Raw genomic sequence first — 5942 nt, forward strand, 5'->3', positions numbered from 1 at the left:
CCTCAGTGCCCTACCACACATTGTGCAAGACCTACCGAAATGCAACAGCTCACACTTGTCTGCCTTGAATTTCATCAGTTTTAAGCTCATTTATAATAATCATTGCACTTCAGAAGGTGGTCATTTATCCATTGAATCCTTGTTAGCTTGGTGCAACTATCTGGTCAGTCCCACAGCCCTGATTTTTTTTCCCTCAAAATCCTCAAATTTCCCTCAAATTCTCTTTTGCCTTTGAACATTTCTATGCTTCATTCTAAATGCCAAAATTGAATCTACGTGCACTACACTTTCAGGCAGAGAATTCTAGCAGATACTTAACACTGTAAAAAAAAAATCCCCTCACATCAACCTGCATCTTCTGCCAGTTAAGATGTTATCTTATTTTCATTTGGCACTTATAGATCACCGTTCATATCAGAATGTTCCAAAGCTAGATCAAATACCTGAAATGTAGTCACTGTGGTAAACATCTAATTTGGAAACTGCACTGATTACTCTGTAGTCCTGACAGCTACAAAGGCCTTACAAAATCTTTCTGCTCTGCTTTAAGTAGAGACATGGCCTTTTATTGTCCCAACCTGGGCATGGGTGGAAACAATGAAATAAAAGCAATTAAATGAATGAATAAGTACAAGACAAATAAAAGCAGTGCTGACCATTGAAATGGTGGTGGAACAGAAAAGAACAGATAGAGACTCATAGGTAGTTACATGACCAAAAATACTTTTTAAAGTGTGTTCCTTGGATGAGTTCAGAGTAAGTGATAAGTCTCACCTAATACCATAGAAGTTGGATTTCACTGATTTTTGTTGTGCCTAGTGGGCACAACATTTCACCTCAATACCAAACTAGGTATCACCAAAATAGTTGCTAATTTATGACGCCTTTACTTTAAGAAATCCCCAATATGTGGAAATAGTACAAGCTGATTTGTACATTCAGAGATTGCAAAAGCTGTATGTGCTCCTAGCTGCTGCTTTAGCTGAGTACTGCCTGCTGGAAAAATGATCAGTTCCATCAAGGCTAGTTCTCCATAGTAGACAAGAACTGTGGGGAAGGGAGTGGAAAGGGGTGAGGTGGGAGATTGAAGTAGGAGATAGATTAAATGGCACTCTGTTGGGTAAGGGGACTTTGTTCAGTTTGTATTGTGTCCATTCAATCCCTGTGCTATGATCATGCATAGCTACAGTGATCCAGAGGCACAGATTGTAGCATCAATGCACGGTCACTGCAATTTTTGTCAATGCTGCCTGTTTGTGGAAAAGCAACATTGATAAATCAATGTGGGAGTTGGTGAAATTAAAATCAATATCCCAGTGGGAACCCTTTAAATTATGTATAGTTTCTGATTTGCTGCTTGGCTTGCTCCTTGCTTAATTCAGAATGAACGAATTGGGTTATAGATCATGTCCTTTTCATTCAACATTAGTCATCTAGTCACCATCACACATCACATATTCTCAATGTCAGCCCATTTCTGTAATGTAGCAGGCAAATGATATCAGTGGCAGGTTGAATCATTATAGGAAGCACACAATCTAACTGTATGATGGAAGGAATGTGGCAGGAAGTGGTGTCAATTCTTCAAAGTAGGTTCTAAATGCGCCATAGACACTATTTGGAATGTCCTGGGTTTGCAAATCACATGACCAGACAGAAGATGTAGATAAACATAATGTTGAATATTGACATCCTGCAAATCACTCTGGCTTTATGACCATCTGTGGATCTGGTAGGTTTTATACAAGGTCAATGAAAGCAAGCTTTCTGCCAATTACTGAAGCAGAGTGGGGAAGACCAAGGAAGTTCATACTCTTACCTACACAACGTTGTGAACATACATTTACTGATGCCTCTGGACCCATCTTCAGTGATGTTCCTGGAATCATTGGGTGTTTTGGGTCTTTCAACATCATACACCCTCCTCCAGGTGACCCAGCCAGGGCTGATCAGACCCCAGCTTGTGTCCAGATGGCTAGCTACTTATGACTCCATGGCTCCCCTCTTTTGAGCTACAGCCAGCCATCTTGAGGCCCTCTCTGCCACGTCGGTGGTACTGCAGTTGGCTCTCCTCTTCCTCTCTCCCTCAATGCCCAAGTTGCTGAAGGCTCTAGCTAAGGAACGGGCTGCAAATCCCCTACAACCAACCTCCACTGGGAGACACCTCGCTCTCCATCCAGCCTGCTGACAGTTGCTGACCAGTCCTGCGTACTTGGAGAGTTTCCGTTCAAAGGCCTCTTCCAAGCTATCTTCCCATGGGACTGTCAGCTCCAGCAGCACCACTTGCTTAGTAGACTCAGACACTAGGACAATGTGTGGTCACAGGGTGGTGGCTGCGATATGGTTGGGGAACTTCAGCTGCCATTCAAGGTCCACCAACAGCTGCCAGTCCCTTGCAGAGATCAGGATGCCTGCAGATGTTCTTTTGGTGGGTATTGGCTGCTCCCCAGCTCTGACAAAGGCAATGGTCTGCTTGGAGGGTCGGGACCACTTCGCCCACTCAACTGCTGCGCTGACGGCTTCAGCGATGGTCTTCAGGACCTGTTCATGCCTCCACTTGTACCGTCCCTCACCAAGTGCCCTTGCACAGCCGCTGAGGATGTGCTCCGGGGTTCCTCGCTTGGAGCATAATGGGCACACAGATGACTCTGCCTTGCCCCATGTGTGCAGGTTTGATGGGCTTGGAAGCACATCGTACACTCCTGGATGAGAAATTGGATGCGGTGTGGTTCAGCTTTCCAAAGCTCAGCCCAGGTCACTTTCCTCTCAACCGCATTCTCCCATCTTGTCCAAGCTCCCTGTTGCTTCATTCCCACCGCCTTGCAGGCTCTCATCTCCTCCACTACTGCTCTCACCTCCTCCTTAACTAGATGACACCTTTCCTTCCCTCTGGTGTCCACTTGGGGAGTTGGAAAGGGTCCTAGCCCAGTTCGGCCTCATGTGACCACCCCCACCAGCCTCCTGTGATGCAGCCTTGCCTCTGCTTCCTGAACAGCTTCCTCTGCCCTCCACTTCCTGCCAGTCCTCACTTGGATCCCTGCTCTAGTCACCTTCGGGTCACTTGAGTCCCTATACTGTAGCACTTCTCTGGCTCTTGTTACCTTGAATTCTTCCTCCAAGGATTTGAAGGGCAGTTGCAGTTTGTTGTGGTGTCCATAGAGTGCGATGCTGCTCAGGCTCTTTGTCAGCCCTAGCCATCTCCTGAGGTGGTTGCTAACCCTCTTCTCTAGGGTTTCGACTGTTGAGATCGGAACTGCATAGACGAGGAGGGGCCACAGGATTCTGGGAAGAATGTCATGCTGATACACCCAGGCTTTAAACTTCCCAGGTAGGCTAGACTTGTCCACAGATTTCAGCCAGCTATCCAACTCGGTGCAGGTTGCCCGGATGGATGTCGTGTCCCTTAAAGAGATATCAAAAACTTTGCCTAAGCTCTTGACTGGCTTTTCTGTGATGGTTGGGATGGCTGTGCCTGCGATGCTGAACCAGAAATTGTTCTCCACCTTCCCTTTCCTTAGCACCATCGATTTTGATTTGGCAGGTTTGAAACGCATCCGAGCCCACTCCACCGGCTTTTCGAGCCCCTGCAGAATTCACCGGCAGCCTGGGACTGATTCTGTGGTGACCGTGAGGTCATCCATGAATGCCCTGATAGGTGGTTGCCGTTGAGCGGAATTCATTCTGGGCCCTCTGCACTCTGGTTCAGCAGACTTAGTGAGCATGTTCATGGCCGGGGAGAACAGTGTCACTGAGATAGTGCACCCTGTGATGATGCCGATCTCCACCTTGTGCCAAGTTGATGTAATTGCTCCTGAAGAGACCCTCATCCTGAAGTTGCTGTAATAATCAGCGATAAGGTCTCTGATCCTGCTGGGGACATGATATTTGGTCAGTGTGAGCTGCACCATCTTGTGCGGAATGGAGCCATTTGCATTTGCCAGGTTGAGCCACAACACTGACAGGTTGCTCTTGTTCTCTCTGGCCTCCCTAATGAGCTGTGTCACCACACCGATGTGCTCCAGACAGCCCGGCATCCCGGAAATGCCACCCTTCTGGACTGATGTATCAATATAGGTGTTCTTTGCTAGGTAGGTGCACAGCCGGTTAGAAACGGCACTGAAGAAGATCTTCGTCTCGACACACAGCAGGGAGATGATGTGAAGCTGGTCTACCTGGGTGGTATTTTCCTCCTTTGGGATCCACACCCCTTCAGCCTCTCTCAACTGTTCTGGGATCTTCCCCCTTCTCCAGAAGATTCTCAGGATCTTCCACAGACACAGCAGGAGTTTGGGGCAGTTCTTGTACACTTTGTACGAGGTGCTGCTTGGTCCTGGAGCCGAGCTTGCCCTTGCTTTGCGGACAACCTCTCTGACTTCCTTTAGCTGCAGCTCTGACATGTGGAATTGCACATCTGGTTCAGGTGGGTCTATTAGGATGTTGCACTCTCCCAACTCCTGCTCTCTTTCAGGACCATTATGGTGAGACCTCACTTGGAGTACTGTGGGCAGATTTGGTCTCCTTATTTAAGGATGTGCTGACGTTGGAGAGGGTACAGAGAAGATTCACTAGAATTATTCCGGGAATGAGAGACTTAACATATGAGGAATGTTTGTCCGCTCTTGGACTGTATTCCTTGGAGTTTAAAAGAATGAGGGGAGACCTCAGAAACATTTTGAATGTTGAAAGGCATGGATAGAGTGGATGTGGCAAAGTTGTTTCCCATGATGGGGGAGTTTAGTACGAGATGGCATGACTTAAGGATTGAAGGGCGCCCATTCAGAACAGAAATGTGAATAAATTTTTTTAGTCAGAGGGTGAATCTATGGAATTTGTTGCCATGGGCAGCAGTGGAGGCCAAGTCATTGGGTGTATTTAAGGCAGAGATTGATAGGTATCTGAGTAGCCAGGGCATCAAAGGTTATGGTGAGAAGGCGGGGGAGTGGGACTAAATGGGAGAATGGATCAGCTCATGATAAAATGGCAGAGCAGACTTGATGGGCTGAATAGCCGACTTCTGCTCCTTTGTCTTATGGTCTTATGATCTTATATCTTCTTCAGGTGTTAGTCTATGTCTTCCTGTGAACAGGCCAGTTTCCCATTGTGCTTGTTCCCCAGCAACTCCTTGGTGAACTTGAAGGAGTTGGCGATAAAGGCGGCACGTTTTTGGGCCCTTTCACTACACCGCCTCCGATGCCACCCTGCCTGGTGGAGAATCCTGATCTTCTTTCGTAGTATGCACATCAGCTGGGCCAAGCCAACGCGCTCTTCTCCTGCCTCCTTGTATTGGGACTTCAGGGCTTTCATCTCCTGCCTGATGTTGTGGATCCTCAACGCTCTTTGGTTCTTCGAATAAGGTGTTTTGGAGCCTTTCTTCTCCTCCTTTCCAAACCATTCAGCTACAATGCTAACAATGATTGTTGTCATGGCTTGCAGCTTCCTATCAACCCCTCCCTTCGCTGTTGCCTCCAGAATTTGGTTGACATCTTCATCAAACTGCTTCCCCAGTGAAGTCATGTTAGCTGCGGGCCATTTGATCTGCCTCCTGTTCATCTTGATATTAGAGGGATTAGTTTGCAACACTTGGAGTTTCTGAGCACTATGGGGTGACTCTGGGCCTGGCCCCTCCTTCATCTCACCAGGCTGGACACCTGCACATTGTGCTGCTCCTGCTCCCGCCTGACACTTCATCCTCGCTTGGTGGATCTTCAAGCCGTGATCATTCTTGCAGATTTTGCCACATGCACACTGCTTCCTGAGTCTGTAAATAATCTGTAAAAGAGAAAGCAGAGATTAAAAAGAGCTTGAATCTAGAGCAACAAACAATCTCCTGGAAGAACTTAGAGGCAATATCTGTGGAAGGAATGAAATTCTCCATGTTCCAGGTTGAAACCTTCTAAGAGTGGAGAGACAAGGCCAGTATGAAGAGAAAGAAGTGCAGATTA

General features: G+C 47.2%; 1 pseudogene; it reads right to left on the reverse strand.

Moving 5' to 3' along the window:
- Nucleotides 1-1979: 1979 nt before the first annotated feature.
- Nucleotides 1980-5535, reverse strand: LOC140211456 (uncharacterized; annotated as a pseudogene).
- Between the last annotated feature and the right edge of the window lie 407 nt (nt 5536-5942).

The sequence above is a fragment of the Mobula birostris genome, chromosome 17, assembly GCF_030028105.1.
Source record: "Mobula birostris isolate sMobBir1 chromosome 17, sMobBir1.hap1, whole genome shotgun sequence".
Lineage (NCBI taxonomy): Eukaryota > Metazoa > Chordata > Chondrichthyes > Myliobatiformes > Myliobatidae > Mobula > Mobula birostris.